The 23,969-nt window shown below is 47.6% G+C and overlaps 1 long non-coding RNA gene and 1 pseudogene across 1 annotated transcript; one reads left to right on the forward strand and one right to left on the reverse strand.

Moving 5' to 3' along the window:
* Window positions 1-5,684: 5,684 nt before the first annotated feature.
* On the forward strand, window positions 5,685-10,439 carry LOC147984044 (uncharacterized; annotated as a pseudogene).
* An 8,019-nt stretch (window positions 10,440-18,458) lies between these two features.
* LOC147984045 (uncharacterized) lies at window positions 18,459-21,916 on the reverse strand. The gene is made up of 2 exons (XR_015615821.1): window positions 21,370-21,916; window positions 18,459-20,402 (listed from the first exon to the last, which is right to left on the reverse strand). It is a non-coding gene; the product is annotated as an uncharacterized LOC147984045 (long non-coding RNA).
* Between the last annotated feature and the right edge of the window lie 2,053 nt (window positions 21,917-23,969).

Below are 23,969 nucleotides of genomic sequence, written 5' to 3' on the forward strand. Positions count from 1 at the left end.
CTTTGTGAGCCTATACTCAAGAGAATATCCTAGTTCATTATTTCGAATAGCCAAATCATCATTAAGTTCAGAGATTCTGTTAACTAAAACATTGGTAGGAACCCTTTTTCTAAGATTTTCATTGAAAGCAACATAGTCTAGAGATTGAAAACGCATTATTTCTTCTTGATCAAAGAGGGTAGCCTCTGTGGGAGGACGGCAAGCGTCCACCCTATAATGTGCAAAGATTTCTTTGGCCTCTTTTATTATGAATCTAAACTCATGAGCCAAAAAGATAGTAGCGGCACGCTTAACAGAAGAATGCTCAATATTAGAAAATTCCTGAAAAATCCTTTGTATGGAAGGATGCATGGGCATGAATTGTCTTTAAAGTTCAACTACAAGCATGGCAATAGCGTCCGCAAGACTACTAGTTCTATGAAGGATAGAACTACCCATAGAAGGTAAAGCACCGACACAAGTAAAGAAATTTTCAATAATTCCTTTTCCAATAATATTACCATTACCAACACGGAATCTTTTTGTATGTGAGATAGTGGGTTCTTTAGTAGGAGCATCAGAATTATTATCGACAATAGTTTCCCCAATTTCAGACATAGAGGCAGAATGTAAATGACTAGCCATAACGACAAGCAAACAAACTAACACACGAGCAATCAAAAGCAAGCAGGCAAAAGAGGCAGATAGAGAAAGAGAGGGAGGATAGAGAGAGAGGGCGAATAAAACGGCAAGGGTGAAGTGGGGGAGAGGAAAACGAGAGGCAAATGGCAAATAATGTAATGCGGGAGATAAGGGTATGGGATGGGTACTTGGTATGTTGACTTTTGCATAGGCCTCCCCGGCAACGGCACCAGAAATCCTTCTTGCTACCTCTTGAGCACTGCGTTGGTTTTCCCCGAAGAGGAAGGGATGATGCAGCAAAGTAGCGTAAGTATGTCCCTCAGTTTTTGAGAACCAAGGTATCAATCCAGTAGGAGGCTACGCGCGAGTCCCTCGTACCTGCACAAAACAAATAAATCCTCGCAACCAACGCAAATAGGGGTTGTCAATCCCTATAAGGCCACTTATGAGAGTGAGATCTGATAGATATGATAAAGATAATATTTTTGGTATTTTTATGATAAAGATGCAAAGTAAAATAAAGGCAAAGTAAATAGCAAAGGAAATAACTAAGTAGTAGGAGATCAATATGATAAACATAGACCCGGGGCCATAGGTTTCACTAGTGGCTTCTCTCGAGAGCATAAGTATTCTATGGTGGGTGAACAAATTACTGTTGAGCAATTGACAGAATTGAGCATAGTTATGAGAATATCTAGGTATGATCATGTATATAAGCATCACGTCCGAGACAAGTAGACCGACTCCTGCTTGCATCTACTACTACTACTCCACTCATCGACCGCTATCCAGCATGCATCTAGAGTATTAAGTTAAAAACAGAGTAACGTCTTAAGCAAGATGACATGATGTAGAGGGATAGACTCATGCAATATGAAGAAAACCCCATCTTGTTATCCTCGATGGCAACAATACAATACGTGCCTTGGTTCCCCTACTGTCACTAGGAAAGGACACCGCAAGATTGAACCCAAAGCTAAGCACTTCTCCCATTGCAAGAAAGATCAATCTAGTAGGCCAAACCAAACTGATAATTCGAAGAGACTTGCAAAGATAACCAATCATACATAAAAGAATTTAGAGAAGATTCAAATATTATTCATAGATAGACTTGATCAAAAACCCACAATTCATCGGTCTCAACAAACACACCGCAAAAAGAAGATTACATCGAATAGTTCTCCACAAGAGAGGGGGAGAACATTGTATTGAGATCCAAAAAGAGAGAAGAAGCCATCAAGCTACTAACTATGGACCCGTAGGTCTGAGGTAAACTACTCACACTTCATCGGAGAGGCTATGGTGTTGATGTAGAAGACCTCCGTGATCGATGCCCCCTCCGGCGGAGCTCCGGAACAGGCCCCAAGATGGGATCTCGTGGATACAGAAAGTTGCGGCGATGGAATTAGGTTTTTGGCTTCGTATCTGATCATTTGGGGGTACGTAGGTATATATAGGAGGAAGAAGTACGTCGGTGGAGCAACAGGGGGGCCACGAGGGTGGAGGGCGCGCCTGGGGGGGAGGCGCGCCCCCTACCTCGTGGCATCATGTTTCTTTTCTTGACGTAGGGTCCAAGTCTCCCGGATCATAATCTTCCTAAAAATCACGTTCCCAAAGGTTTCATTCCGTTTGGACTCCGTTTGATATTCCTTTTCTTCGAAACCCTAACACAGGCAAAAACCAGCAATTCTGGGCTGGGCCTCCGATTAATAGGTTAGTCCCAAAATAATATAAAAGTGGATAATAAAGCCCAATAATGTCCCAAACAGTAGATAATATAGCATGGAGCAATCAAAAATTATAGATACATTGGAGACGTATCAATCTACTATATGATTCACGCTCGACCTTTCGGTATCAGTGTTCCGAGGCCATATCTGCATATGCTAGGCTCGTCAAGTTTAACCCGAGTATTCTGCGTGTGCAAAACTGGCTTGCACCCGTTGTATGTGAACGTAGAGCTTATCACACCCGATCATCACGTGGTGTCTCGGCACGGCAAACTGTAGCAATGGTGCATACTCAGGGAGAACATTTATACCTTGAAATTTAGTGAGAGATCATCTTATAATGCAGTCGAACTAAGCAAAATAGGATGCACAAAGGATAAACATCACATGCAATCAATATAAGTGATATGGTATGGTCATCATGATCTTGTGCCTTTGATCTCCATCTTCAAAGCATCGTCATGATCACCATCGTCACCGGCTTGACACCTTGATCTCCATAGAAGCATCATTGTCGTCTCGCCAACTATTGCTTCTACGACTATCGCTACCGCTTAGTGATAAAGTAAAGCAATTACATGGCGATTGCATTTCATACAATAAAGCGACAACCATATGGCTCCTGCCAGTTGCCGATAACTCTGTTACAAAACATGATCATCTCATACAATAAAATTTAGCATCATGTCTTGACCATATCACATCACAACATGCCCTACAAAAACAAGTTAGACGTCCTCTACTTTGTTGTTGCAACTTTTACGTGGCTGCTACGGGCTGAGCAAGAACCGTTCTTACCTACGCATCAAAAACCACAACGCGGTATAGTGATTGCTTTTTGATCTTCAGGAAGAACCCTGTTCATTGGATCTGATTCAACTAAAGTATTTGTAGAAACTGACACCCACCAGGCACCTATGTGCGAAGCACGTCGGTAGAACCAGTCTCGCGTAAGCGTACGCGTAATGTCGGTCTGAGCCGTTTCATCCAACAATACCGTTGAATCAAGAATCAACTAGTGATGGCAAGCAATATGTATATACCCACGCTCACAACTCCTTTGTGTTCTACTCGTGCATATAACATCTACGCATAGACCTGGCTCGGATGCCACTGTTGGGGAACGGAGTAATTTCAAAAAAAATTCCTACACACATGCAAGATCCATCTAGGTGATGGATAGCAACGAGAGGGGAAGAGTGTTGTCCAAGTACCCTCGTAGACCATAAGCGGAAGCATTATGACAACGCGGTTGATGTAGTCGTACGTCTTCACGATCCGACCGATCCTAGCACTGAAGGTACGACACCTCCGTGATCTGCACACGTTCAGCTCGGTGACGTCCCGCGAACTCTAGATCTAGCTGAGTGTCGAGGGAGAGTTTCGTCAGCACGGCGGCGTTATGATGGTGATGATGAAGCTACCGGCGCAGGGCTTCGCCTAAGCACTGCAATGATATGACCGAGGTGGAAATATGTGGAGGGGGGCACCGCACACGGCTAAACAATCAACTTGTGTGTCTATGGGGTGCCCCCTCCCCCGTATATAAAGGAGTGGAGGAGGGGGAGGGTCAGCCCCTCTATGGCACGCCCAAGGGGAGTCCTACTCCCACCGGGAGTAGGATTCCCCCCTTCCCTAGTTGGATTAGGACAGGAAGGAAAGGGGAGAGAGGGGGAAGGAAAGGGGGGCCGGTCCCCCACCCAATTCGGATTGGGCTTGGGGGGGGGCGCCCCCTCCTAGGCTCCCTTCTCCTCTCTCCCACTATGGCCCAATAAGGCCCATATACTTCCCTGGGGGTTCCAGTAACCTCCCAGTACTCCGGTATATGACCAAACTCACCCGGAACCATTCCGATGTCCAAACATAGGTTTCAGATATATCTATCTTTATGCCTCGACCATTCCGAGACTCCTCGTCATGTCCGTGATCATATCCGGGACTCCGAAGGTACATCAAAACACATAAACTCATAATACCGATCATCACCGAACGTTAAGCGTGCGGACCCTACAGGTTCGAGAACTATGTAGACATGACCGAGACTCATCTACGGTCAATAACCAATAGCGGAACCTGGATGCTCATATTGGTTCCTACATATTCTATGAAGATCTTTATCGGTCAAACCGCATAACAACATACGTTGTTCCCTTTCTCATCGGTATGTTACTTGCCCGAGATTCGATCGTCGGTATCTCAATACCTAGTTCAATCTCGTTACCGGTAAGTCTCTTTACTCGTTCCGTAATGCTACATCCCGTAACTAACTCATTACTTACATTGCTTGCAAGGCTTATAGTGATGTGCATTACCGAGAGGGCCTAGAGATACCTCTCCGATACACGGAGTGACAAATCCTAATCTCGATCTATGCCAACTCAACAAACACCATCGGAGACACCTGTAGAGCATCTTTATAGTCACCCAGTTACGTTGTGGCATTTGATAGCACACTAAGTGTTCCTCCGGTATTCAGGAGTTGCATAATCTCATAGTCATAGGAACATGTATAAGTTATGGAGAAAGCAATAGCAGTAAACTAAACGATCATCGTGCTAAGCTATCGGATGGGTCAAGTCAATCATATCATTCTCTAATGATGTGATCCTGTTAATCAAATGACAACTCATGTCTATGGTTAGGAAACATAACCATCTTTGATTAATTGATTAACAAGCTAGTCAAGTAGAGGCATACTAGTGACACTTTGTTTGTCTATGTATTCACACATGTACTAAGTTTCCGGTTAATACAATTCTAGCATGAATAATAAACATTTATCATGATATAAGGAAATATAAATAACAACTTTATTATTGCCTCTAGGGCATATTTCCTTCAGATTTCCCCCTCCCGGAGGAATGTTTCCCCGGCAGAACAGCTCCGCCGAAGCCCTAGATTGGTTCCGCCTTGAGACGGCGGCGCTTCGTCCTAAAAGCTTCCTTCTTATTTTTTTCAGGGAGAAAGACTTCATATAGCAAAAGATGGGCACCGGAGGCCTGCCAGGGGGCCTACGAGGCAGGGGGTGCGCCCATGGGGGTAGGGCGCGCCGCCCACCCTCGTGGACGGTGGGTGGCCCCCCTCTGGTGCTTTCTTTGCCCAATATTTTTTATATATTCCAAAACTGACTTCCGTGGAGTTTCAAGACTTTTGGAGTTATGCAAAATAGGTCTCTAATATTTGCTCCTTTTCCAGCCCAGAATTCCAGCTGCCGGCATTCTCCCTCTTCATGTAAACCTTGTAAAATAAGAGAGAAAAGGCATAAGTATTGTGACATAATGTGTAATAACAGTCCATAATGCAATAGATATCGTTATAAAATCATCATGCAAAATGGACGTATCACCGGGTAGTATTAGAGTATATTCGGTTTTGCATAGTTTTGGTAGTTCAAATTGTAATCTATCTCTAGTATTCTTGGACTCCAAGACTTGTATCTTATATAAAGAGCCCATCGAGGCCCCAATACATATTCAAAAATCTTATAATCTTCATGGTATCAGTCGCCTAGGTTCTATCCTCACCATGGCTTTTTCGCCGACCCCTCCCCCTTCCCACCTCTGTCGGCGCAACATCTCTTTACCACGGCTGAGTTCCACGCCGCCAGAACTCCCACCTCCTCTTCTTCTCCTCCAACCCTAGTTCTCTAACCCACCACCAATACAATCTTCCGCCACCTCAGATTTCTCTAGCAGATACAATTGCTGATGTCTCATCGTTCATCCCAATCTCCCTTTATCTCGCTGCTCACAACTACTACCATTGGCGCCATCTTTTCCACATACACCTTGGTCGCTACGGCCTGCGCCACCACATTGATCCATCCTCTAGCCCGCAGCCCGCCGATCCTCGCGGGGTGAAGGATGACCTTACGATCATCCAATGGATTTACACCCAGATGTCCACCGAGCTCTTCAACCTTGTCTCAAACGACGATGCCACCGCTGCCGAGCTTTCGGCCTCTCTTCAACAGTTGTTTCGGGACAACTCCGACGCCCGCATCAACGCGATTCACAACGAGCTCCGCACCATCACCCAAGGTGACTCCCCGGTCACCATTTTCTGTCAACGGATCAAGTCAATTGGTGATGAACTCTGGTAGTTTAGCGATCACGTTGACGATCGCGCTCTCATCAACGCCCTCCTCGTCGGCCTCAGTGAGCAGTTTGAGAAATAGGTGGCCTTTATCCCCATGCCGCGGCCCTATCCTTCCTTCGCCGAGGTCCGCTCTCTCCTGTAGCTCGAGGCTCAGAACCAAGCTCGCAAGACCACTGGTCCGCACATGTTTCACTCCACCACCAAGCCTCCTGCTCTGGTTCCATCTACTTCATCGCCGGCACATGCACAGCCTCCTCTAGGTTGGCGCCCGAGCCCTAACTACCACGGGAAGCACCCTGTGTATCGGCCGCCACAGCCTCGCTCTGCCGTCACTTCCTCGCCATCGTCATTGTCTTCACCGGCCTTTGCTCCATCGATATGGCACCCGCAGCAAGACCCTTGGACCAGGCTTGTTCAGGCATGGCCTATGCCTTGGTCCGCTCCATCTCCGTACGGCGCTCCTCTAGCATACATGGGCTCCTGGAGCCCGGGTCTTCGCCCCGCTACCAACTCTCATGGCCTCCTCGGACCCGGCCTCCGGCTCACGTCTACACCGCCATGACTACACCAACCTAGCCCGGTGCACCAAGACCTCCGCCAGGCTACCCCAACTTGATGGCCTCCTATGCGCCTGGTGCTCCTTCACCATACGTATACGGCCAGCATGCACCCATGAATGTGCCCGTGCCATCAGCTTCAACCACATCACCAAGCTGGGATCAGGCTGCCTTCATCGCCGCCATGAAAAATTTCACCCTAAACAACGAAGGTATGGATTGGATTTTCGATTTTGGTGCATCCTCGCATATGTCTTCAAATATGATTTTTTTTCCCAGCATGCTTTCCTTCTACCTTCTCCTCAATTACCATCGGTGATGGCTCTACTATTCCTGTTTCTTGCACCGGTGACTCTTACATACCATCTTCTTCTGCCAATTTTCGCTTGCGCAATATTCTTGTTGTCCCGTCTTTAATCTCCAATCTTATCTCGGTTCGACAGTTTACCATGGACAATCAAGTTATTCTTGCTTTTGACCCCTTTGGTTTATCTGTGAAGGATTTGAAAACAGGGGAGGTTCTCGCTCGGTATAATAGCACGGGCGATCTTTATCCTCTTCATGGCACAACCACTTCCACTCCCTGCGACATGCTTGCATCGGTTGATTTATGGCATCGTCGGCTTGGTAATCCCAATAAAGCTACATTGTCGTCTTTACTACAGGAATTTTGTATCCCTAGTTCTAGTGTCTCTCATGATTCCTCTCTTTGTAATGCCTGTCAATGTGGCAAACATGTTAGACTACCTTTTGGCACATCTTCTACTATTAGTACTTTTCCGTTTGAATTACTCCATTGTGATTTATGGACCTCTCCAATCCCTAGTGTTTCTGGTTATAAATATTACCTTGTAATTCTTGATGATTATTCTCATTATGTTTGGACCTTTCCTCCACGAGCCAAGTTTGATGTACACCCAATTTTCCTTAACTTTTTTCAATATGTTCTAACACACTTTGGCCTCCCAATTCGCTTTATTCAATGCGACAATGGACGTGAATTTGATAATACTCGCAACCGCACTTTCTTTCTCTCTCACGGCATACTTCTTCGTTTTTATTGCCCCTATACATCCTCCCAAAACGGCAAAGCAGAACACTCTCTTCGTTCCATAAATGATATTATTCGCACTTTGATTATTCAAGCTTCTCTCCCTCCCCGTTTTTGGGTTTAAGCTCTACGTACTGCTACACTTCTTCTAAATATTCGACCAACCAAAACATGTCCTCTCTACACCCCCTTTGAATCTCTTTTTCTTTCCCATCCTGACTATTTTTCTCTTCGTGTTTTTGGTTGTCTCTGTTTTCCCAACATCACTTCCACGACCTCTCATAAACTAGAGCCCAGGTCTTTACCTTGCGTCTATCTCGGTCTCTTCGATGATCATAAGGGCTCTCGCTGCTTCGACCCTTCGTTGGGCCATGTCATTATTTCATGTCACGTTACCTTTGATGAACACACCTTTCCCTACGTGCCATAAAATCCCCACCTATACACCACCCTTCCCACGCCAACACCACATCTCCCCTACTGCCTCTTCTAACTCCTACCGCCACCTCTATTACGACGGAGCATTGCCCTACACCCAGCCCACAGTAGCCTGACGCAACCCCACAACAGTCTCCCGCCATCTCACAATAGCCTTCCGCGCCCCCCAACTCCTCCCTCGACGGCAGCCAATTCTTCCGCCATGACAGACACTTCTCCTGCCACACCCATCTCTCCTGCCCTCACATCTCCTTCCCCTTCCTCCACACCGTCTCTTCCGTCTAATGTTGTTCCTATCGTACCTCCCACCAACGACCACATCATGTGCACTCATGGTAAGCATGGTTTTCATCTCCCTGCATGGTGTCTTAATCTCACGGCTTTGCCCATTGTCTCTCCTATTCCTACATCTTATAAACATGCTCTTCTCGACCCCCTCCGGCATTCTGCTATGCGTGATGAGTTTGATGCTCTTCAGCAAATAACACCTGGACCCTTGTTCCCGAACCGCCCGGTGTCAATGTTGTTTTCGGCAAATGGGTTTTTGTCACAAATTTCATGCTGACGGCACCCTTGCACGTTATAAAGCTTGCTGGGTATGTCATGGTTTTTCTCAACAACACGGTGTTGATTTTGATGGGACCTTTTCTCCTATTGTAAAACCTAGTGCAATTCATGTTGTTCTTAGTCATGTTGTCTCCTCTTCTTGGCCAATTCATCAACTCGACGTTAAAAATGCTTTTCCTCATGGCACTCTCAATGAAACCGTCTGTTGTCAACAACCTTCTGGTTTTGAGAATCCCTCTTCTCCTGATTTTGTTTGCCTTCTTCACAAATCTATGTATGGTCTTAAACAAGCTCCTCGTGCTTGGTTCCATCGCTTCGCCACCTTTATTCAAACAATAGGTTTTACCTCATCTAAATCTGATTCTTCTCTCTTTATTTTTCGTTCCTCCTCCCATACGGCATATCTTTTACTATATGTTGATGATATCATTCTCACCGCCTCTTCTAATTCTTTTTTACAACATATTATCTCTTCTCTTAATCGTGAATTTTCCATGACTGATCTTGGCCTTCTTCATCATTTTCTTGGGATCACTGTCTCTCGCACTTCATCTACACTCTTCCTCTCTCAACGCCAATATCTCCTTGATTTGTTATCTCGTGCGGGGATGACTGACTGTCAACTCTGTCGTATGCCGATGACGTTGGTGCCAAGTTGTCGGCCGATGGTGAGCCTGTTTCTGATCCCACTCTATATCGCAATATCACTGATGCTCTCCAATATGCTACACTCACTCGTCCTGATATATCCTATTCTGTTCAACAAGCATGCTTATACATGCATGATCCCCGTGTTCCTCATTTTTCTCATGTCAAGCGAATACTTAGGTATCTCAAAGGAACTATTGATCATGGTCTTCTTCTTAATTCTTCATCTCCCACAGCTTGACAGTTTATTCTGATGCAGACTGGGCAGGTTGTCCAGATACTCGACGATCTACATCCGGCTATTGTGTTTATTTGGGTGATAATCTTGTTTCTTAGTCTTCTATAAGGCAGGTTACAGTTTTCAGGTCTTCTACAGAAGCTGAATATAGGTCTGTTGCTCATTCCGTGGCCGAGGCGGTGTGGCTCCGCCAGCTTCTTGTTGAGCTTCATCGACCACTCGAGCGTGCAACAATTGTTTATTGTGACAATATTTCTGCAGTCTATATGGCGTCCAATCTTGTTCAGCACCGTCGCACCAAACACATAGAGATTGATATCCACTTTGTTCGTGAGAAAGTGACTCTTGGCAAGGTCCGTGTGCTTCATGTTCCAACTAGTGCGCAATTTGATGATATTTTCACCAAGGGGCTCCCGACTGCATCCTTCACCGACATCCGCTCCGATCTCAACATCGTTCCACCTGACGTTGACACTGCGGAGAAATATTAGAGTATATTCGGTTTTGCATAGTTTTGGTAGTTCAAATTGTAATCTATCTCTACTATTCTTTGACTCCAAGACTTGTATCTTATATAAACAGCCCATCGAGGCCCCAATACATATTCAGAAATCTTATAATCTTCAGGTAGCACTCGATCAAGGTGGGCGAGACGCGCACGGTCTCCTCCGAGGCCGAGGCCGCCGACGCGGCGAGGAGGAAGAGGGTCAAGAGAAGGCCGGGGGAGCATGAAAGCGCGGAGGTCGCCATTGCGTTGCCGAACGGTCTGAGCCCAACCCGCGCGGCGTGCCTTAGTAGGTGGTAAAAGGTGATGTGATTTTGCTGAGAAGAAATGGTGGTGGTGGTTTTGTTTGCTCAGAAGAACCAGGGAGAAACAAATGAGAGCTAGGTAGGTGCGTGCGTGTGTGACAGGCACAGGATCGAGGTTCATCAGCTGTGAGCCTGCTAGTGGTGTTGTGACGCCCTCGATTCAATCGTACACTAATCATGCACGCGAATGTGTACGATCAAGATCAAGGACTCATGGGAAGATATCACAACACAACTCTAGACACAAAATAAAATAATACAAGCTTTATATTACAAGCCAGGGGCCTCGAGGGCTCGAATACACAAGCTCGAATACATAAGAGTCAGCGGAAGCGACAATATCTGAGTACAGACATGAGTTAAACAAGTTTGCCTTAAGAAGGCTAGCACAAAAGCAACGTCGATCAAAAAGGCAAGGCCTCCTACCTGGGAGCCTCCTAACAACTCCTGGTCGTCGGCGGTCTCCACGTAGTAGTAGGCATTGGCGGTGGCATCTGGCTCCTGGGCTTCGACATCTGGTTGCATCAACCGGAAAGAAGAAGAAAGGGGAAAAGGGGGAAGCAAAGCAACCGTGAGTACTCAACCAAAGTACTCGCAAGCAAGGATCTACACTACATATGCAACATTATCAAAGGAAGGCTGTATATGTGGACTGGACTGCAGAAATGCAAGAATAAGAGGGGGAGAAGCTAGTCCTATCGAAAACTAGCATCTTCTGGAAACCACCATCTTGCAGCAACAGGAGGGAGTAGAGTAGCATAAAGTAAAGTAGTAGAAGTGTTATCAACCTCGGCCAGAGATCCTTTCTCGACTCCCTGCGAGAAAGCAATCCCAAAGCCATACTATCCAAGTGTCATCACAAACTAATTCTCATCACCATCCAGTTCTCATCACAAGTATCCAGTTCTAGTTGTATCGATCGGGATACAACTCCAAGTGTCCGTTACCGTAGGATAGGCTATCGATAGATGTTTTCTTCCCTGCAGGGGTGCACCAACTTACCCACCACGCTCGATTAACTCCGTCCGAACACACTGTCCTGGGTCATGCCCGGCCTCAGCCAAACAATACGCCGCAACCCGGCCTAGGCTTAATAGAGAGGTCAGCACGCCGGACTAAACCTATGCCCCCAGGGGTCATGGGCCATCTCCCCGGGAACTCCTACACGTTGCGAACGCGGCCGGTGAGCAGACCTAGCTACCTCCTTCAACAAGGCAGGAGCTTACGTAGTCCAACCCGGCGCGCGCCGCTCAGTTGCTGAAGTCTATTAAGCTTCGGCTGATGTATACGACGCAGAACGCCCATACTATGCCCACGTGATGGTTAGTGCTATCAGGCCAGAGGCCCCTCGGATCAAATATCCAAATCGTAGTGGATTAGGAACGCACGGTAACGAGCAGAGACTCACGATCGATGTGACCCCGTCGCCCCATCTCGAGTACTTGCGGCAAGAGCTAAGAATGCCCGGCCACGCCTCGTAAGTATCTCGTGGGCACCTTCCAGGTCAACCCGACTCCACATCACTCGCTATTAAGCTCGCGCGGGTACCCCTCAGGGCCGACCCGTCTTTAGTAACATGGCTCAGTGCAAAGTCATAGTAACCATAGTAAATGTGTGTCTAACACCAAGGGGAAAACCCGAGGAATCACCCCCGGTGAATTCCACTCGATGTAATCATCAAGGTGAATGTAAGAGGAATCACCCCCGGTTCACACTTGATGGGTTGCACGACAGAGTCGTATCGGAAGTGGGTAAGGAGGAAATCACCCTCGATGACCACGACCGAATAGCTACACTACAGGGTTAACATCAGAAGTGCTGAAGAGGTCTCAGCCTCGGCACTCGATAGTAACCCGGTAGTGTCGAGCAACTAAGGGGAAAGTGATGTGCGGTGCCGGGGCCTGGTCTTCGATCCCGTTGATCGGGTCTACGATGATGAAGCAGGGGCAACAAGGACAAGGTGGGGGTCACTGATGGATCACTAACCAACCTATACTAAGCAGTTTATGATAAGCAGGTAAGGTACAACAGCAGATACAAAAGCAGGCTATGCATCAGAATAGGAGCAACCAATAACAGTAGCAAAATCTAATGCAAGCATGAGAGAATGGAATGGGCGATATCGGGATGATCAAAGGGGGGCTTGCCTGGTTGCTCTGGCAAGGAGGGGGTCGTCGTCGACGTAGTCGATCACAGGGACATCAGCAACGGTCTTGGGGTCTACCGGAGAGAAGAGGGGGACAAAACAGTAAATAGAGAGCAAACAGATAGAGGACAAGCAATAAGCAGTACTAGGGGTGTTCTAACGCAGTACTACGTGATATAGGTGAAGGGGGGAATTTAACCGGGAATGTTTTCCCGGTTCCGGACCTGTGTCAGACAGATGACCGGAGGGGGAATTGTTCCATGTTCAGATAGTTAGAGGCATCTGACAGGTAAACAGATCGCGTATTCGGATTCGCCTCATCGTTCTGAGCAACTTTCATGTACAAAGTATTTTCATCCGAGCTACGGATTATTTTATATGAATTTACGAAGTTTTATTAATTTCCTAAAATTACTGGATTTAATTTAATTTGAATTATCCAAAACAGTGCAAACCCTTTTACACACAACAGAAGCTAGCCTTAGAGTATGACAGGTGGGGCCAGGTCAACTGTTGACTGGGGAGTCAACAGTTGACTGGTCAAAGGTGAACAGTTCTGCGGGGCCTACATGTCATAGAGCCAGGTTTTAACTAGAGTTAAATTAAACCTTTTATATTACCCAGGGGGGCACATGTCATTGACACAGTTTTAGTAAACTTATTTAGCCACGTTTTATTAGCAGGAGGACCCACATGTAAGCGCTGGATTAGTAAAAGGTTAAGTTAAATGAGTTAATTAGGCCAACTAATCTAGTTGGGTTAGCCCACTAGCAGAGGCACAACCAGCCTGCCAGGCAGGGCACACACGAACGCACAAGGCGTCGGCGGCCAGAGGTTTGCTCGGGGCCATGGCAGGGCGGAGCCCGGCTCGGCGCAGCCGGCCATCAGGGCCGCGGTGGAGGAGTGGGGCGACGGGCGCGCGCCGGAAACAGCGACGAGCAGCGGCAGCAAGGCAGCGCACAGCAGCCGGCGGGAGCAGCGTAGCAGGGGAGGGCGGTCAGGCGGCGACGGCCATGAAACCGGCGACGAGGGAAAGAGAGGAGGGCGGACGGGGCTCACAAGGGGGCTCGCGTGCGAGCTCGAGGGGTGGTGCTGGGGCGGTCCGGCGAGGAGGGCTCCGCGCAGCAGCGGGGTCGGGCGGTGAGGCGACGGCGACGACGTCGAGCGGTGGCGTCGTCGGGGCGCCGCGGCGAGGCTAGAGGTGGTGGCACAAGGGCGTGCGTGAGGGGCTGTGGGGTGAGGACGGCGCTGAGCGCGGGCATGGTCGTCGGGGCGTCGTTGGGGAGGAGGTCGAGGACAGGGAGGCGTTTGGCGGGTAGGCGGTCCGGCGAGGGAGGGGGGTTCCGAGCGGCGGCAGGGCAGTCCGGTGGGTGGCGGCGTCGCCAGGTCAGGGCAGCGCCGACGACGGGTGGTTTTGGGGCGCCGGCGTCGGGTGGCGGCGACGGCGGAGCCACTCCCCTCCCGATCCACACAGGATCGAGCAGAGGAGAGTCGGGGGAGAGGGGGGTCGGCGATGAGGGGAAACGGACGGGGCAGCGTCGGGGAGGCAGGGTCCCGATCCAGATCGGGATCATGGGAGGAGTGGAGCGGGGGATCGGGAGGAGTGTGGGGTAGGCACGGTCGGGCCCTAGGGTTTGGTGGAGTGGGGATATATGTAGGAGGGATGGGCCGGCCTGGCGGTCCAGCTAGGCCGAGGCCAAGTGAGAGGGGAGGTCAGGGCTTTTCCTTTCTCTCTTTGCCTTTTTTAAACTATTTTTTTGTCTTCTTATAAATTGTAAAACTAAAAGAGTTTTGATAGAAAAGAGACTTGTTAACTAAAACAAGCACATTAATTCTAAGAGTCACAAAAAGTTTAAGGCCGAAAGTAGTTGTCCAAGTATTTTTAGAAATTTAAGAAGCCAATTTTAAATGCTGCTGGATCACTAAATAATTTCCAGGGGCACTCTCGAAAACCAAAGGAGGGTTGTTCCAACATGACAAATATCACGGGATTATTTGCCACACTTTGAACATTTTAGCTTTCATGTTTGGCAAATTGGAATTTTTGACTTTAAATTTCGAGTTTGAATTTGAATCGGTTTTGAATCAAAGTGAGATTAGCAACAGTAACAGTGATGACTTGGCATCATTAGTAGGGGATTACTGGAGCTTGATTAACCGGGCGTTACAAATCTATTCCACTACAAGAAATCTCGTCCCGAGATTTAAGAGCTGGAGTAAGGGGAAGCTATAAGGACGAATGTCTGAAAGGATGAGCATCCGATAGTTTCTCAAGGAAGGAGATTTTAGAAGCACCAAGAAATGTATCGAGAGTGCTATAAGGAGGTTCAACAAGTTTCAACCAGGTAGGGATCCAACGGATGCCTAAAACAAGTGATGATGGGGGGGGGAAGGGTTCAGAGCAAAGAAGAAGAATGTTGCCTTTGATACCAAAATGAAACATGGTGAGGAAGTTAGTTCGAGTATTACATACGAAGCCAAGTGCCAAGAATATTTTGGAATCAAGGTTGTACAGAAGAGTCCGGTTTCGATCATGTGGAACTGTGGGTTAGGGGCCCACCATGTGGGTGAAGGGGTAGAAAGGGGCATGGCATCTTGCATGGTCATGATAGTAGGGCATGTCAGAGAAAAATTTGTCAGTTATGTTGGCAACAACGTTGGTACCAAGGGCGAGGGACGAAGAGAACCATTTTCCTGCTCGTTGAAACGAGGCGGACCAATAAGCAAAGTTCTCGTCCATTGGTGGTTACCGGAATGTCATCAACTATAGTAACAGGGTCACTCTGACAGAGTTGTAAACCGAGGTGTTTCCATAAGCAGGGAATTATTTCTACTTATAACATATATAGATCACAAGAAAGGTTAAGCAAACCAATGGAAAGGAAAATATGTTTATACACAAGATTTAGGAGTGTATCTTTTCCCAAGGAAAAGTAGAGCATGATATACATGTTGGATCAACAAGTACATCACCATTTGGATAAGGGGCAAGGGAATTCATGATGTTATCCATACCACAGTGTTTGGATAATAGAGCAAGAAACATTTAGCATTGCGCCTCCAATGTTCTTAATGATGTTCGGAGTAACACAGTCATGCTTCGGGATAGCATCGATATGGTTAGTAGGTAAAGGTCGGATTTCAGAAACACAAGGATCCAACAGGAACTGCTAGAACATCTCGTGCAATTCTATTAGGAAAAGATGAGGATATGGCCGATGGGTTCAGCAGTAATCCATCGACATGTCAAAAAGATGTATTTCCAAAATTTATATGAACAAATTTGTGTTGGGGAGAAGACAAGAATGTTGTTGATGATAACATAAATCATTGAGGGGCAAGGATGGTATTGTTCATCACGAATTCGATTGATATACCGAAAGAGCTCAGAATGTTGATGATGAGCACACCACAATTGTCTTGATCGGCGATGACATCAAGTCAAAGGAATGATGAAGCGAAAGGTTATTGGTACCATGGGTACGACACAAACTTTGGTTCATGCTTGTTGTTCCAGGTGGAATGAAAAAATGAGGAAGATCGACGTAAGCTTCGCTCATCGTCGAAAATTGTGCTCCGGGAAGGACCAGGTAGCATAGTTAAAATTTAGCACGGTAATGACATAGCCGGCCAGGCTAGGAATGACTTGAAGGATTATTAAACTCGTAAGCAATGAAAATTACTTAGAGTTATTGAATCAGAGTGCGGAATCGATTCACTTATCGATGTTCTCGGTTGACAAACAACCCAAAACCCATGAAGTGACAAAGACAGGGTAAGGTAGTACTCCATCAAAAGTTCATAAGATGTAGTGCAATGGCATGATATCCTCGAGATACCGGAGGGTAATAATCGAAGGAAGATCAAAATAGAGGTTGCGGAGATGTATTGATCTGCAGAAGGCAAGTACCTTAACTTGTCCGAGAAATGGGATCAAAGGGGAACACTCATGGTCAGAACCATAGTTGCAAAGGATCAAATCCCAGATATAAGATGATCTTATACCATGGGGATAATTAATTTTAAGAGAAGCTTCCATGATAAGATCTACATCGTGTCCATGGGCATGAACATAAAGTTCAAGGTCGACTCCCACTTCTTCAATGCATATCATTTCATTTACTTCTCGCTTTCGATGAAGTTGTAGTGTTGAAAAGTTATCTGGCTAAACACCAGAAGAGTAAGACTCGTTAAAAAAAACTCTCGGGTTCAAACGGATTATGGGAGGCATAGGTTCAACTCATAGGGGCATCTTAGGAACCTATTCCACGAACTTCCGTAGTAAACAACACAAGCTCGAAAGCAGAGCATGGTTGACAAAAGGAGAGGATAAAATTACCAAAGGCATTATGTATCTGGGAAAGAACTTCACGAGGTTCTTTGAATTTGAAGGACACTGTCGGATGATAATCCAATAATGGATCTGGTGATCCACAACGGAGCTGATGTGAGTATCGATATTCAATCAGAAGAAGAAATAATGCAGAGGTATCGGATTTTGGGAATATCTGATAATTCCAAAGCTTAAACGCAAGGGAATTATGATTTCGAATTCAGGGGATCAGAAGCAGATGCTCTAATCAAAAGATTAGCAAGTTGAAAGGACATAAACCGACAATCGTTCAAGGTTTGATTTGCCAAGAACCAGCTCATGCCCGAAGTGGAGTCTGAGCCAGAAGGATAAATAATTACCAGGGAATAACTAATGAATGTGTGCATTCTAGCACATGCCGAATCAATAGGATATGAATGACAAACTCAAGGGAGTTTAATGAATATTGTTAGACATATGGAATTAACCATAATGTAATACGATAAGGAAGAACAGGAGCAATAGGCTACTGAGGATTATCGGAAGATCGAATAGTATTCAAAGAATTTTGTGAGACATAAGATCAACTTGGGGTGAACGAATCCCTGATAAGTGTGAGGAATTTTTCGTAGGGGTATTCAGGCGGAAAAAGAGCTGCAAGGCAGCAGGCGCAAAGGATTCTCGAAAAATCACAAAGTATTTCAGGGTATCTTGTAGTAACAAGAGCAATTGGAAATGAAGGTATCGACGGAAAGTGTATGTAGCTATCCATGGGGATTTATCAGTGGTAGGGAATTGCAACAGCGAAGGGCACAAGGGTTTCGAGAAAAACATCGGAGAGTACCTTCGGAGTCTTCTGGTGCACCAAGCGATCATCTAGAATGAAGGGCTCTCCGGGAGGAAATGGTTACGAGAACCTAATGTTAGAGTTAATAAAATCATTTAACCCGAATGGAAGAGAGATTAGAATCCCAGAGTATAGGCGAGGAGTAAAAGATCCTAATACCACCCAATTGGCGGCGTGGGCCCGTAAGCCACACAGCCAAGTTAGTAAAACAGTTTTCGGACGACTAGACTCAACTTCGGCCAAGGAGTTGGAAAGGGGGCTTCCTACAGGCAGTCGGCTCTGAAACCAACTTGTGACTCCCTCGATTCAATCGTACACTAATCATGCACGCAAATGTGTACGATCAAGATCAAGGACTCACGGGAAGATATCACAACACAACTCTAGACACAAAATAAAATAATACAAGCTTTATATTACAAGCCAGGGGCCTCGAGGGCTCGAATACACAAGAGCCAGCGGAAGCAACAATATCTGAGTACAGACATGAGTTAAACAAGTTTGCCTTAAGAAGGCTAGCACAAAAGCAACGTCGATCGAAAAGGCAAGGCCTCCTGCCTGGGAGCCTCCTAACAACTCCTGGTCGTCGGCGGTCTCCACGTAGTAGTAGGCATTGGCGGTGGCATCTGGCTCCTGGGCTTTGACATCTAGTTGCATCAACCGGAAAGAAGAAGAAAGGGGAAAAGGGGGAAGCAAAGCAACCGTGAGTACTCATCCTAAGTACTCGCAAGCAAGGATCTACACTACATATGCAACATTATCAAAGGAAGGCTGTATATGTGGACTGGACTGCAGAAATGCAAGAATAAGAGGGGGAGAAGCTAGTCCTATCGAAAACTAGCATCTTCTGGAAACCACCATCTTGCAGCAACAGGAGGGAGTAGAGTAGCATAAAGTAAAGTAGTAGAAGTGTTATCAACCTCGGCCAGAGATCCTTTCTCGACTCCCTGCGAGAAAGCAATCCCAAAGCCATACTATCCAAGTGTCATCACAAACTAATTCTCATCACCATCCAGTTCTCATCACAAGTATCCAGTTCTAGTTGTATCGATCGGGATACAACTCCAAGTGTCCGTTACCGTAGGACAGGCTATCGATAGATGTTTTCTTCCCTGCAGGGGTGCACCAACTTACCCACCACGCTCGATTAACTCCGGCCGGACACACTGTCCTAGGTCATGCCCGGCCTCGGCCAAACAATACGCCGCAACCCGACCTAGGCTTAATAGAGAGGTCAGCACGCCAGACTAAACCTATGCCCCCAGGGGTCATGGGCCATCTCCCCGGGAACTCCTACACGTTGCGAACGCGACCAGCTACCTCCTTCAACAAGGCAGGAGCTTACGCAGTCCAACCCGGCGCGCGCCGCTCAGTTGCTGACGTCTATTAAGCTTCGGCTGATGTATACGACGCAGAACGCCCATACTATGCCCACATGATGGTTAGTGCTATCATGCCAGAGGCCCCTCGGATCAAATATCCAAATCGTAGTGGATTAGGAACGCGCGGTAACGAGCAGAGACTCACGATCGATGTGACCCCGTCGCCACGTCTCGAGTACTTGCGGCAAGGGCTAAGAATGCCCGGCCACACCTCGTAAGTATCTCGCGGGCACCTTCCAGGTCAACCCGACTCCACATCACTCGCTATTAAGCTCGCGCGGGTACCCCTCAGGGCCGACCCGTCTTTAGTGACATGGCTCAGTGCAAAGTCATAGTAACCATAGTAAATGTGTGTCTAACACCAAGGGGAAAACCCGAGGAATCACCCCCGGTGAATTCCACTCGATGTAATCATCAAGGTGAATGTAAGAGGAATCACCCCCGGTTCACACTTGAGGGGTCGCACGACAGAGTCGTATCGGAAGTGGTTAAGGAGGAAATCACCCTCGATGACCACGACCGAATAGCTACACTACAGGGTTAACATTAGAAGTGCTGAAGAGGTCTCACCCTTGGCACTCGATAGTAACCCGGTAGTGTCGAGCAACTAAGGGGAAAGTGATGTGCGGTGCCGGGGCCTAGTCTTCGATCCCGTTGATCGGGTTTTCGATGATGAAGCAGGGGCAACAAGGACAAGGTGGGGGTCACTGATGGATCACTAACCAACCTATACTAAGCAGTTTATGATAAGCAGGTAAGGTACAACAACAGATACAAAAGCAGGCTATGCATCAGAATAGGAGCAAACAATAACAGTAGCAAAATCTAATGCAAGCATGAGAGAATGGAATGGGCGATATCGGGATGATTAAAGGGGGGCTTGCCTGGTTGCTCTGGCAAGGAGGGGGTCGTCGTCGACGTAGTCGATCACAGGGACATCAGCAACGGTCTCGGGGTCTACCGAAGAGAAGAGGGGGAAGAAACAGTAAATAGAGAGCAAACAGATACAGGACAAGCAATAAGCAATACTAGGGGGTGTTCTAACGCAGTACTACATGATATAAGTGAAGGGGGAAATTTTTAACCGAGAATGTTTTCCCGGTTCCGGACCTGTGTCAGAGTTCCATGTTCAGATAGTTAGAGGCATTTGATAGGTAAACAGATCGCGTATTCGGATTCGCCTCATCGTTCTGAGCAACTTTCATGTACAAAGTATTTTCATCCGAGCTACGGATTATTTTTTATGAATTTACGAAGTTTTATTAATTCGCTAAAATTACTGGATTTAATTTAATTTGAATTATCCAAAACGGTGCAAACCCTTTTACACACAACAGCAGCTAGCCTTAGAGTATGACAGATGGGGCCAGGTCAACTGTTGACTGAGGAGTCAACAGTTGACTGGTCAAAGGTGAACAGTTCTGCGGGGCCTACATGTCATGGAGCCAGGTTTTAACTAGAGTTAAATTAAACCTTTTATATTACCCAGGGGGCCACATGTCATTGACACAGTTTTAGTAAACTTATTTAGCCACGTTTTATTAGCAGGAGGACCCACATGTAAGCGCTGGATTAGTAAAAGGTTAAGTTAAATGAGTTAATTAGGCCAACTAATCTAGTTGGGTTGGCCCACTAGCAGAGGCACAACCGGCCTGCCAGGCAGGGCACACACGAACGCACAAGGCGTCGGCGGCCAGAGATCTGCTCGGGGCCATGGCAGGGCGGAGCCCGGCTCGGCGCAGCCGGCCATCAGGGCCGCGGTGGAGGAGTGGGGCGGCGGGCGCGCGCCGGAAACAGCGACGAGCAGCGGCGGCAAGGCAGTGCACAGCACCCGCCGGGAGCAGCGTAGCAGGGGAGCGCGGTCAGGCGGCGACGGCCATGAAACCGGCGACGAGGGAAAGAGAGGAGGGCGGACGGGGCTCACAGGGGGGCTCGCGTGCGAGCTCGAGGGGTGGTGCTGGGGCGGTCCGGCGAGGAGGGCTCCGCGCGGCAGCGGGGTCGGGCGGTGAGGCGACGGCGGCGACGCCGCCGTCGGGCGGTGGCGTCGTCGGGGAGCCGCGGCGAGGCTGGAGGTGGTGGCGCAAGGGCGCGCGCGAGGGGCTGCGGGGTGAGGACGGCGGTGAGCGCGGGCGTGGTCGTCGGGGCGTCGTTGGGGAGGAGGTCGAGGACGGGGAGGCGTTTGGCGGGGAGGCGGTCCGGCGAGGGAGGGGGGTTCCGAGCGGCAGCGGGTCAGTCCGGTGGGTGGCGGCGTCGCCAGGTCAGGGCAGCACCGGCGACGGGTGGTGTTGGGGCGCCGGCGTCGGGTGGCGGCGACGGCGGAGCCACTCCCCTCCCGATCCACACAGGATCGAGCAGAGGAGAGTCGGGGGAGAGGGGTGTCGGCGATGAGGGGAAACGGACGGGGCAGCGTCGTCGCAGCGTCGGGGAGGCAGGGTCCCGATCCAGATCGGGATCGTGGGAGGAGTGGAGCGGGGGGTCGGGAGGGGGGGGGGGAGGGGGGGGGGGGGGGGGGGATATATGTAGGAGGGATGGGCCTGCCTGGCGGTCCAGCTGGGCCGAGGCCGAGTGAGAGGGGAGGTCAGGGCTTTTCCTTTCTCTCTTTGCCTTTTTTTAAACCCCTTTTTTTGTCTTCTTATAAATTGTAAAACTAAAAGAGTTTTGATATAAAAGAGACTTGTCAACTAAAACAAGCACATTAATTCTAAGAGTCACAAAAAGTTTAAGGCCGAAAGTAGTTGTCCAACTATTTTTAGAAATTTAAGATGCCAATTTTAAATGCTGCTGGATCACTAAATAATTTCCAGGGGCACTCTCGAAAACCAAAAGAGGTTGGTTCCAACATGAAAAATATCACGGGATTATTTGCCACACTTTGAACATTTTAGCTTTCATGTTTGACAAATTGGAATTTTTGACTTTAAATTTCAAGTTTGAATTTGAATCGATTTTGAATCAAAGTGAGATTAGCAACAGTAACAGTGATGACTTGGCATCATTAGTAGGGGATTACTGGAGCTTGATTAACCGGGCGTTACAGGTGTGTACCACCGCCTACCATTTCCCTATCTGGAATGGAATGGAATGGAAATTGACCCAACCAACGCCTACTAGTTGACGCTTAGACATAAATCATGCCGTAAAACCTAGCGAGAATGGCAATGAGTAGCTGCTCTCCTCTTGTCGTCGTTTATTCGGCGGCGTCTGAAACGAATTACTCCTACTACCATGCATGCATGTGTGCATTATGCATGCAGCGAAATGGACACAAGAAAGAAAGGAAGAAAGAGAGAAGAGAGTGCTTGGAAAGTGATGCTGCAAGTGCTGCGTGCCAGTTGAGTTTGCTATTCTGGGCGCCTCATGCTATCACTTTACGTACGAACTTCGCCCATGGCCATGGACACGGAGCATGAACCGATATAATCTACTCTCTTCGTTTCTAAATATTAGTTTTTCTAAACATTTCGAATGACTACTATATACGGATGTATGTAGACATATTTTAGAGTGTAGATTCACTCATTTTGCTTTGTATGTAGTCATTTATTGAAATGCCTAGAAAGACAAGTATTTAAGAACGGAGGGAGTAGGTGGCAGGTAGAACCAGGGAGAAACAGAAGAGAGCTAGGCTAGCTGCACACCAACGACATGGCAAAGGAACGAGCCATGCATGGTTGCCACATGAGATGCACAAAGCCGAGCCGGCAAGCAGCTAGCGCATGGTCCGTCCTCGTTACTTTCGCCCATGGACCGAGTAGGCATCGTGTTGGACACATACGAGACTGGTACATAAGTCCACAGGTGGTAGCTCGATCGGAGTAATGACGTGCCTTGCCTGCCAGCGCTGCGTGCCGATAGACGATCGATATATAGTACTAGTAGCTGTGTCTCAACGTTCACATGCTGGCTCTCACAACCTGTTTGGTAACCAAAGGGAAGGGGAAGGGGAGTTACCACGAGGAGTTCATCGAGGGAGTAGGCGTGGTAAATAAAACTTTATTCCCGTTTTCTTGTTTGATATATGATGAAAATTAGTTTGGGATAGAGGTTCGTCCGCAAATTAACAGGGTCCCCCATTACAAGTTAACTACACGGCTCGATCATATCATGCATCATGCAGGCAAGTAAACAGTTGATCAAACTGGCCGGAGTGCCATTCGTGCAAGTCTGCTTAATCAATGACCACAACTCACGACATGCTCACATCACACACATAACTCAACGAAACTGAAACAGAAGTAGGCATGCACCTAACTCGTCGATGGACACCACGCGAACACACGCGCGCGCGCACACACACAGTGTAGTTTGTTGCAGTTTGCTCTGTCACGTGTGTGCTGACTGCCTGGAGATAATTAAGGAAACATGTAAGAAAAACTGAACGTAATTGCATACGGTTTTATCTCAAACAAAAATCGAGCACGGTTTTATTGCATTTCTGACATCACGTCATCGTTTTAACCAACATGAGCATGTAAATATATAGGCAAGCAAAAGTAAAATGATGCATGATTTTTACCAGCAGAA

This window comes from Triticum urartu, chromosome 2A, assembly GCF_056163025.1.
Source record: "Triticum urartu cultivar PI428250 chromosome 2A, HENAU_Tu73, whole genome shotgun sequence".
In the NCBI taxonomy this organism is placed as follows: domain Eukaryota; kingdom Viridiplantae; phylum Streptophyta; class Magnoliopsida; order Poales; family Poaceae; genus Triticum; species Triticum urartu.